Source organism: Bactrocera tryoni, unplaced genomic scaffold, assembly GCF_016617805.1.
Source record: "Bactrocera tryoni isolate S06 unplaced genomic scaffold, CSIRO_BtryS06_freeze2 scaffold_269, whole genome shotgun sequence".
In the NCBI taxonomy this organism is placed as follows: Eukaryota; Metazoa; Arthropoda; class Insecta; order Diptera; family Tephritidae; genus Bactrocera; species Bactrocera tryoni.
In genome coordinates this window covers 251,064-263,230 of record NW_024395992.1, presented here as the reverse complement: position 1 = coordinate 263,230, position 12,167 = coordinate 251,064, and positions in this window count along the sequence as shown.

Below are 12,167 nucleotides of genomic sequence, written 5' to 3'. Positions count from 1 at the left end.
CAGTTTACGCCAAAGGTAACTGTTTTTAATTTAAAGTCGCTTAGTGGACTATTGGGAGATTTTCGAAAAATAATTCGTTGAAAATCTTGATCATCCTTATGTACGACTATTTGTCGATACATTTTTTCGACATCCCCATTGAAAACGTATTTGTATATACGCCAATTTAATATGAGGAGCATCAAGTCTGGTTGGAGTGTGCGTCCCGTAAATAGAGTATCATTTAGGGAATTCCCCGAGCTAGTGGATCTCGAGGCATTAAAGACAACTCTAACCTTTGTGGTTTTTTTGTCAGGCTTTACTACTGCATGATGTGTCAAGTAGAATGAGTGATATTTGCCTTTTATGATTTTTTCGCATGGGCTTACTTCCTCCATGTGATCTAAATGGAGGTATTCTTCTAAGACTCCACCATAATGTTGTTTGAGTTCACCTTTTCTAAGCAGGTTTTTCTCCATACTTAGAAACTACTGTATTGCAGAGGTGCGAGAGTGACCTATGGCGAGTGTATCTGGAAATTGTTGTTTAAATGGTAGTCGTACGACATACCGACCATTTCCTGATCTAGTAGTTGTGGCTTTGTAAAAGTCTTCACAATACTGATCTTCTGGCGTTGTAATTGAAAGGGGGGGGGAGTTCTTCTAACTCCCAAAATTTCCTTAATTGTGAATTTAGAAATTCATTGGATATTTCTTCCACTTGAGTTGTCATGGTGGTAACTGCTTCTGTCACTAGTCCACTTAGTATCCAACCGAATATAGTATTTTGAGCCAGAAGGTTGTTTGAAATCTTTTCAACCCCTTCTAGAATAATTTGAGGTATAAGGTCGCTGCCTAATAGAAGATCTATTTGAGCGGGGGTGTTGCAGTTAGGATCTGCTAGCTTTAGGTGTGTAACCTTTTGCCAATGCTTGCTATTTATGTGATAGCTTGGAAGCATGTTCGTAAGTTGCGGTAAGACTATAGCTTCTGCTTGAATGCGCTTATCCACTTGGGGGGAAATCAGGGTAATGGGGCAGATTTTATTTGAGTTTTGTACTACTCTTCCGCCCATTCCCGTAATTTCATAATGGCTTGTTTTGTTGGTAGTTTTAGCCTATTTTGTGCCCTAGACGCTATGAATGATCGTTGTGATCCTTGGTCTATTAGGGCTCTCAATTTGAAAAGTTCTCCTCGGTGTTCGATGGAGATAACTGCAGTGGGTAGTAGTACCCTACTTTGATTCTCGCTGTGAAGCGTTTGTGTTTTTAAAGCCTTTGAGCAGCATGGTGTCTCTTGGCAAATTTCGGGATTTTGTGTTTCGGGAGTTGCGGTTGCAACTAAACCCGTGGCTCTTTTGGAGATAGCGCTACTTTGGGGTGTGCTAGGAAAGTTATTGAAATGCAACATTGAATGATGCCTCTTGTGGCAATATACGCAATTGAATTTGCTTTCGCAATTATTGAGTTTATGTGAGTGGGACAAGCAGTTTGTACAGAGTCTTTTTGCTCTGACAAAGTTGTCCCTTAATTGATATTAAGTTTTTTAAACTTTTCGCAAGCTTTCAGCTTGTGCCCTCCTTTACACAGTTCGCATGACGTTTGTTTATATTGTTCGGATGTGAACGATTGATTTTTAAAGAAGCTTCTGTTTAAATTGTGGTGGTTACTAGCTTGGGGTTTAACGAAACTTCGATTTAGGTCATGTTGAACGTTTTTAGTTCTGACCGTTTTTTTATCTACCCTTTCCGCAATTTCATATTGGGTAGTTAAGAAATCTTTCATTTGTTGCCACGTTGGGCATTTTCTTCGTGATGAGAGCGATTGCTCCCACAGAAGCAAAGATTTTTCTGGTAATGCGGCGGTACATATGTTTACCAGAATAGGATCCCAATTGTGTGTGGGAATATTTTGTGTCGATAGCACCGATAAACAATTTGAAACAGTGGATTCTAGTTTCATGAACTCTTCACTGGTTTCTCTTTGAATTTTAGGCAAGTTCATAAGTATCGTCACTTGCTTGTCAACTAATATTCTTTCATTTTCGTATCTTTGTCTTAACGCTTCCCAAGCTAAATTGAAATTTTCGTCATTAAGAGCGAACTGTTTTACTATTGCTCCTGCTTGGCCTTTTGTTTTGTATCGGAGGTGATACAATTTTTGCGCTTGAGATAATTTAGGATGGTTTATGTACACGGCCGTAAACATGTCCCGGCCACTTTGTATATACATATGTATATTACACTTAATTTTTGTATATTTATATATGTGTATGTATATGTCGCCTTTCACTTGTGCACAAAATTTGCAAGTTTTTAATACGTTTTATGTCACAGAAGTTGATTTTCTTTGTTTTTTTTTTTCAATAGTGCCGTTCTTTGCGGCTCGAAGGACCAATGTTGGATTCACTGCCCGCTTTACTTACCACTTGTGCGCTTTAGGTGTTTGAAAATAAAACTTGTATATTTCGGTTTTATAATATAAAGGGCACACTCGATTGGTTGAGTTTATTTTTCTTTTATAATATCTATTCACACAATATAATTTTTAACAATATGAGTTGAACACTCGATTAATGGGGGTTTCTTTTTATTTTACAATGTAGGATAAAATTTTAATATTTCACGATGGGACGCTGCGTAGCGGTGGCGGGAAAGCGTAGTTGATGCCAAGGCGATCGAATCTTAACTGATTTGAGTGAAAGCGGACCCTTTTTCCATGGAGTGATGTGGTGTGTGTTTTAGTGTGTGGATCCTGCGCTCGCGCGTGTGGGTGGTGTTGATGTGAAGTGTGGTGATATCGAGGTGAGTGTGGTGAGTGTGCGTGTTAATGATGGGTGTAGGTGTGGTGTGGGGCAGGCGACTAAGGCTCATTTAGCCACACTTTTTGCACTATTACTATTATTATACATATTTTATGATTTTATATATCATTTCGTATTTTATTTTGTTTATTTTAATAGGCGTAAATGTTGGCTCAAACGTTTAGGTGTTTTTCAAGATCAAAATGAAAAAACACCTAAACACATTTTTGCATGTGAGCGGCATTTTTCTGAAAAAATGCGTAACGCAAAAAATTGCGTCCGAGAGCCGTTCCGGATATAAATTTGATTATTGAGCCAATGTTTAACGCCTCAAATTCTTTTTTTGAAAAACCTATTGAAATGGGCGTTGAAGATTTTTTTCCCCAAATGGAAAGATCTGCCTCAAATGAAAACGGTGCATCTAGACAGCTGCTTCCGCTTTTAGAAAGGGAAGACCGCGATAATATTTTAGAGCCGCGCAAACAGGTAGGGGTCTGACAGCAGGGACAGATAGAAAAAAAAATTGAGGGAAGAGAATAGGATTTTAAAAATAAAATTAGATGAAAAAGAACAGGAGAATAGGAGTTTTAAAGCTGAGTTGGTCCAAATGGCTACTGAATTAGAAAGATGTAGGGAAATGTTAAGAAGTAGTTCATTTTGGGAAAAGTCAGATCCTCTTGAGATAGTTTGCAGCAAAGTTCCTCCTCAGTTAGGTGCTTGTATTAGGAGTAGTTTTCTTAATAGTAATCGCCAAAATCAAGGTCGGCGATATGATAGTTTTCTTAAAACTTTAGCTTTGGGTGTATATTTTTTGTCGCCAATCGCTTACCGCTACCTAAAGCACCAACTCAGTTTTCCCTCGGAAATTACGTTACATAATTTTGTCGCAGATTGGACTCGTTTCCCAGGTTGCACCCAAAGCAGCATAAAGTCTTTACAAATTAGGAGTAAGGGATTTTCTTTCGAACAAAAGTTCATATCAGTTTCTTGTGATAAAATGTCACTGAAATGTCATTTGCAGTATGATAGGAAATTTGATAGGGTGATAGGTCTTGAAGATTATGGCGATGAAAATCGCACATCTAGAATAGCCACAACTGCAATGACCATAATGGTGCAAGGTATAGGTGGGGAACCTTGGTCCCACCCATTAGCTTATTTCTTTATTAGAGGCTCATGTAAAGGGGATGTCCTCAAGAAATATATTCTTGAAGCCATTACCCAACTTCAAAATATAGGGCTAGTTCCTTGCCATTTTGTTTGTGACCAGGGTACCAATTTTCCAAAATTTAGCCAATTTGTTAGGTGTTTCAATGTCACGGCCTTTTTTCAACGTTAATGGTTAGGAAATATTTTTTTTTACGATAGCCCCCATTTATTAAAATGTAATCGAAACTGCTTACAAAATATGAAAAATAAAGTTGATTATAAAATAGTCGCGTATGTTGGTTAGATATAGTCCATTTTTATAAACAGGACTCTAAGTCGAGTTATCGGTGTGCGCATAAATTAACCAATGCTCATATTTACCCCATAATTGAAAATTCATTGGTTTTTTTTTTATTAAGATCAATAGTAGGACCTTTGTACATCATTATAATGCAAATAAAAAAATTTGTAGACTCTTCATTATTTTTTAATTCATTAATTAAAATAATGATGGGAAGTTAGCACCCCACCCCACTAATTTTTATTTGTAGACCGAAATAATATTAACCAATGGAAAGCAAATCGTTTGTAGATAATAAATACCTTGGTTTCATTCTTTTACACGTAATTATTCATTAGATTTTAATTAATTTAAAAAAAGGTCTATGGTATTTCACTATTTCCATCGTACAATGTATAAGTGATGCTCCCATACCGTAAAAGTTCAATATCGAAAAAGATATGTACGTTCACTTAAAACTGACCGACACTTGTCGATTATATCGATAAAGTAGGTATTGATTCACATCATTCACCAAAATTCATTATTAAATATTGAAACAAAAAAAGGTTATATGGTGAATGAGTTATTATTGAGGTTTATCAGGCTGGTTTTCGCTTTCGAGTTTTGATTAAAGATAATTAAAATTAATAACTATATAATAAGTGATTTGTTAACGGTAGGAATTTTGAATTGAGCATATTTACAAAGTTTGGCGACTTTTTAATTTTTTTTACCAATTTATCGACTAAATTTTCTTTTAGGCTACAATGGCACCTCATGCTAAAGTAGCTGTTGAGGATGCGTAGCAGTTATTAAAAAGCATATCGACCATTTTACAGAGGAACTAATTTTCCAATTTCTTCGCATATAATATGGAAAACCATGAGCAAGGAGTTGAAAAATAAATGGACACCATATAATGTATATGTGAATGTCATTAACAATAAGAGAAAGGTACTTGCTATTGCCTGTGATGAATTGGGAATTCCTTTTCGTGAAGAGGTGAAAAATGTTTAACTTCACAAATCAACGTTCGAAGACTCAGTGACTGATCCCTTTAATGAGTCGTTTGAACTCCATGAGGAAAGTGCGGATTTAGACGAATTCAAAGTGCTCGTCACTGCAGCTGAATGGATAAGCATACATGGAGATGAAAAAACTTATAATGATGGACGTACTTATACTACTCTCCGTTCAATGAAAAGTCACTTATTAAAAGGTAATTAACGATCGCACGTAATTAAAGAGAAATAAATGCTAAGTCAAGCGAATGTCAAATCAGAATGAAATATCAATTTTTAAGACGTTCAAATATCTCATTTTTAGAATCTCCTTTACATTACATAGCTAACTTTTTTATAACTGAGTGAAATAAGACATCAAATATTCAGGTTGTTGAAATAGTCAACATTAAATCCCGAATATCTGCGTGAAAGTTCAAGACGGTTTATACATTTTTATAAATAATGTTACATTCCGATACACATTTGCTTGTCCCTAAGTCTATTCTATCCTAATTACATGAGAGTGTAGCTAGTTACCTTCATCAATTAATCGAATGATGAATTCTAATTCATTTGAATTTTCTTAACGAATGTCGAAAATGAAGAAAAGTACGGCCACATCGATCCATGGGAATCCACGCATGCGCAGATGGACACATTGTCATTGATATCTTTAATTTGTTAGTATTTAAAGAACAATTTGGTCTACAATGAAAATTCAAGGATTATTTTTTACCTACAAATAATAATTTTACCTACAATAATCCTAATAGTCATAAAAAATCTCCTTCTTCGGGTTCTTCATCCAGATAACAATATAAAGGATTATTGCATTGTTTGCTAGCACAGTGACCAGTGACGATCAGATAATGGGTAGCTTTGCCCGATCGTGAAATTTTGTGCTTGTCGAAATTGAAGTAGCATGGGAGATTAGTTTGACGTTGAATGATCTCGAAAAGTTCATCTATCCATGTACCTAATAGCATTGACAGACGGCAGCGTTAAACCAGATTAATTGCATTTTTCGGGATTAATTCAGGAGTTACCACAGCTAACTCCGTTGCTGAATCCAAAAATAACTCTCAAAATTTTAGGGAGTTTGTGAGATTGTCGTTGGCAACATTGCTAAAAATGGCCAATTTTCATCTATTGTGAATGAAATACAAGCAACCCTGACAGCTGTTTATCAAATTCTCAATATAATACCAATAAAACTTCTATGTTATGATGCAGTTTTAAAAATAATGTGTTGATATGCTTTTGTAATAAAAAATGGTTTGGTAAAAATTGGTCGGCTAACAACCGTAATGTTTATCTTCTATCAATTTTCATTGAAAATATTATAAAAAGGACAATGAGCTGTTTATGAGAGTTTCAAACTCGCATAGCTGCCATCTGTCACCTACAAATTTGGATCTGATTAAGTGCGCAGTTAATCCGGATTAACGCTGCCGTCTGTCAAGGCTATAAGGGAGGTTAGGAAATAAATAATTCCAATAATTAATTATATATCATCACAATGTCTAACAATAAATTTTTTTTTTTCAAATGAATGGTTAATGGAAAATAATAGAACAAACAAAAATTCTTCATATTTGTGCCAATAATTGATGGAAATTTTTACTTTTTATTTTTCATTCAATTAATAATGCGATACAAATCACTTTCCACAATTATGTAATTGTTTGTTTCAATGAATGATGGAGATTTTTTTATTATATTCTTCTTAATGTGTGCAATGATTCCGTTTTAAGTGACCTTTCTTGGCAGGATTTCCAGGGTTTACCACGGCCCGAACACTCCATTGTTAGATCCATTACTTTAGATAGTAGTTTGGAAATTAACTTTTTAAAGGAAAATGCTTTTAATTATTTTTGCGGCTACCTTTATTTGAAAATTTTTAAAATGCACACATGCCTCCTGCCATTACCTTATTTAGGAGATGAAATTCCTTATGATGAATTCATCTTCATACACCAAAACCAGATCGATAAATGCAACTTAGTGAAGCCGCCTAAAGAACTTTTTGCATTTATTAATAATTTAGAAATAAAATTTGTTGAGGAATTTGACAGAAATTGTCATAAAATAGGATAAGGAGAAATTCTTTTTACTAAATTAAAAGATATTAGGCCCTTCTAGTGTTGTGAAGACTTTGACCCAAAGGTAGTTATTGCTCTATTTATTAGAATTAGAATCTATTTTGTGACAAAATTTTTAAATAAAGATTTATCTTTACCCAATTTTAAAAATAAAATTTTGTGTGTTTCACATTTGTAGTTTTTATTTTCCTTTTTTTGTGGTTGCAATGAGCTAAATATTTTATACTAAAATAAGATTTTTTAAGCAGATTCGCATTAAGAGGCTCTAAAGTTATAACGATAAAGATTAGAAAGTTTTTAATTACAAATTAGAATTTGGGGCTTAAATATTGGCATTTGTATATACGTTTATTTTTATTGTTTTAAGTATTATATTAAGATACTGTGATATGAAGTGATTTTTTTATACTATTATATATGAATTGTTATCGTTTTGTTTTTTTTTTTTTCAATTTTTTATGTAAATAAATTTTTAATGGGTGATATAGGCCTACTGAGGAACCAAGCACCCAAAAATAACTTCGGTAATGCGCCCTTTTGCATACCTCATAGGTGGTGTGGAAAATGCGAATTGGGTGTTTTATTTAAAATGCCCAAAAAATAGCTTTTTTTCTGATCTGGCTACAATGAAAAATGTCATAAAAAACGCTAATTTTGAGGCGCTCTCACACTGGAATAAGTTTAACATCCCTTTATTCCTGTTTAAAACTTTGACAAATTAGAAATATGTTGAATTTGTCATGTGCACAGAATAGGGGTGTTAATTTCCTTTTTACGTTTATATAGCGATCAATACCAGTCTGAACAGACGGCCCTTTTTTGCTTGGTACATTCTTACCTTGCATTTTGTTTTCCTTCGCTGTCCGGGTGCTTGCTGTTACCTGCATACTAGTTGCTGTCAGCATATTTTTTGTTGCCCGATTGCTGTTAACTGCTCCTTCTGCTGACTGTGCTTGCTTAGTTGCCCTTTCAGCTGATCGCTGCGATGATGAGTCATCACCGTTAGTTTTGTTTTTTCCAGGAGTTTCTGTTGTTGGCTTTAAAGAAAGCCTACGGCCTTGCTGGTGAGGCTGAGCAGCACTAATTTTTGTTTATTTGACTATTTTTCTTTTTTGTTTTTTTATTTGTCTGCTATTTGTTTGTTTTTTATTTTATCATTTTTTTGTTTTTTTAATTTTTGCTTGTTTGCTTTTCCTAAACACAGAATTCATGGAGCGAATTGAAAACGCGTCCGTACACCTTGAACACTATGCTTGGCAGTAAGGATCTAATAATTTTATGATATTATTTTCAATCTAAAGAGCGAAAAAAACTGTTTATTCGTACGATACTACCTGGCTGAGTTGGGAGAAATGATACAAAAGCTGCCTGATATGATGCGCCCATCACAGCGCTTTATCAACAATTCCTTGGGGGATCTACTTAGTTCTATCGCGAAGCTTCCCGCATGTGCCAAGGATGAGCACGCCCGACGCCCCAGGATGGGTGAATTAAAGCGTAATGTGTCAAGGTTGTCAAAAAACACCTAAAAGGCCACGTGACGGCAAGCAAATGGGGAGAAGAATGCCCTCAAAAAAAACCAAAACCGCCAATGAAGTGCTATCGATGAGAACTGTAGTCGATCGGACAAGCGAGGACAGAGGTAGCTATTTTAAAGATGCTAGAACGAAACCAGCAACAGAGGAAGACTGGGTCACGGTCCCGCGTAGGACACAGAGAAAAAAGAGTGAGAAGAATGCAAATACGACACAGGGCCTTAGACCTGATGCAATCGTGATAGCAAAATCTGGAGAAATGGCATACGAAGACATTCTTCGAACGGTTAAAACAAATGGGATACTACAAGAACTTGGCAAAAATGTCTCAAGAGTAAAAAAGACAGTAAAAGGAGAGATTCTGCTTGAACTAAAGAAGGAGCAAACAGGAAGCATTGAAGGATATAAAGAAGAGATAGGCAGAACATTGGGCGACCACAAATCAAAACATTGAAGCAAGAAACCACAGTGGAGTTGCGGAACCTGGACGATATCACCACAAAAGAAGACATAGCGGAAGCAATCCGATCAGAAATTAAAGAACTTGGCCTCTTTAACGTAGCAGCGGTAAAAACCATCAGAGTGGCCTACTCGAGCTCCCATATAGCTGTGATAAGTATTCCTGCGCAAGAAGCAAGATATTTTCGACAGGCCCAAAAGATTAAGGTCGGCTAGAAAATCAGCAGTATAAGGGAGAAGGCTCAACTGAAGAAGTGCTTTAGGTGTCTCGAATATGGACATGTAGCGAAGGCGTGCAGCAACCTGGTACCACTGTGAAACGGCTCAGGAGCTATTAACGCAAACGGTATATGAATATAGTATTGACGTAGCAATATTTTGTGAACAATACAAAAATAAAACCACAGACAAGTGGATCTCAGATACCACAAAAAAGGTAGCAATATGGAGACAAAATGTTCCAACACAAAGCATGGAAGGGCCTTTTACATAAGTGCGAAAATATATGGGATCTACTTCTACAGCTGCACCACACTGCCAAGTATCCCGCTTGACGAATATGAAAAACTACTTGACGAATTTGTGAAAGATGCAACTACAACTACACCAAACTTAATTGTGGGGGACTTCAATGCCTCGGCGATAGAATGGGGAAGCAAAGCAGCTAGCCCGAGAGGAAGATGGTGTTTAAAGCCTTCGCTGTGTTGCTGAATACGGGGACAAAGAACACTTTTGAAAAAAAAAATCGGAGCAGAACCTTAATTCGATCAACGGACTGGCGGGTGTGCGATGTATATACCCAGAGTGATCACTTGGCTATATTAATAAATATCAGCAAACCCACGCAAGGACTACGCAGAACCACTTGCCGTCAAAGGGTGTAGTCCAAAGGTGGAGGATTGAAACACTAGACGAGGAATTTTTCCAATTTATGCTTGACGTAAACCTGAAGGAAGATACTGAAGTAGATCTCCAGGCAAAATGGCTGGTAGAACCTATATCCAAAGCCTGCGATGCGCCTATGGTCAAAAGGAAGAAAACAGCCCAAAAAAACCGGTATACTAGGGGAACAATGAGATCGCTTCACAAGCGAGTGCCACTAAGCGAGGCATCGGTTTCAACGTAGCATATGCAGCGGCGATTGTATGAGTCTGAGAGAAATTTTTAAGAAAAAACGCAGTCACCTAAAAAAAGCGTTAAAGGCGAGCAAAACTTCTTGCTTCAAGATTCTATGCGATAAAGTAAACGAAAACCCATGAGGCGAGGAGTATAAGATCGTAAAGGAAAAGATAGGAGGGGCAAGCACCGACCTGTCTCTCGCTGCTAAGAAGTGTGGTAGAAACGCTATTCCCTAGGCAAAGCCAAGAAGGTGGAAGTTTATATTACTTCTCGAAAAAGCAGAGCCCACTGATGCAGCACAAGTATATGACCTCGAAGTGCTACAAACTGCTGAACGGTTCGGTAATTCCAAAGCGCCAAGCCTGGATGGAATCCCGAACAGGGTCCTGAAGCTCGCAGTGAAATACAAAGCAAAACTATTCATGGAGCTTTTTACATGATTTCTACGGGAATGGAAGGACCAGTAGGGGAACCGCCCACTAAGCATGATCGACACAATGGGAAAAATGCAGAAGTGACTTATCTATGTCCGGCAAAAAAAGTTACTTAGAAGGGGAGGCCTGCAGCCTATCAAATAAACAATACAGCTTACGCAAAAAACGGTCGATTGTTGACGCAATTAAGAAGTTCACAATAAAGAATACTCCGCGGTCATAACGCTCGATATGAAAAAGCATTTAAATCGGCTTATTGACCCCAAATACTGCGTGCGCTACAGGCGAAAAAATGCCAACTTACTTTCTGAGTATCATAAAGAGCTATTTGTCCGAAAGACTGATGCTCTATGGCATTGATGAAGGTCCAAAAGAGAATACAGTAACTGCTGGTATACCACAAGGTTCCGTATTGGGATCACTCTTATGGAATGTCCTGTGTGATGGAATACGACGCCTCCCGCTGCCTAAAGAAGTACAGATTATCGGTTAGGTCGTTGTTTAGCTGATTACCGCAAGTGGCCTCCACCAAATTCAGATCATATGTAGTGAGACGATACCAAAAATAAAACACTGGCTAAATAGCTAAAGCCTCCAACTCGCGGAACAAAAAAACGGAAGCAGTGCTTATTACAAGCAGAAAAGACTCGAGAATGTCTCCCTAAACCTTGACGGACACAACATTACAACACAATCAGCACTAAAGTACCTTGGTGTTATGATCAACGCGAGACTTAGCTATAACATCCACATTGAGAAAGTCTTCGAAAAAGCTGCCCGTGTAAATGCGGCCTTATACAGAATTATGTCCAACAAAGGAGGTCCAAAGCAAAGTAGCAGAGCACTTTGGCCAAGGTTAGCCAGTCAGGACTGCTACTAATACAAAAAACATATTCATGAATGCACGGTACCTCTTGAAGCCGCTAACATTATTTCTAGGGTAATGCCGCCAGACATATTGGCTCGAGAACTGAAACGAACCTATGACAAGAGCAAGGCAGAAAGCTGACAATGGCAGAGGGAAAAGGGGAAAGACAAGAAAACATAGAGGAATGGCAAAATTCGGAATTGTACAAAAATGGGTGGAACGAAAGCATGGCGAGATAGACTTTTACATTACGCAGTTTCTGACAGGACTCGGGTGTTTCAGAGAGTATCTGCATAGAAATGGTCATGACAATGGAGTTACTTGCTCTTTCTGCGGTAACAATAGTGAAAATGCGGAGCATATATTTTTCTACTGCCCAAGATTTACATCAGAGCGCCAGGCCCTGGAGATGGAAGTGGCAGGCCGAGTAGCAC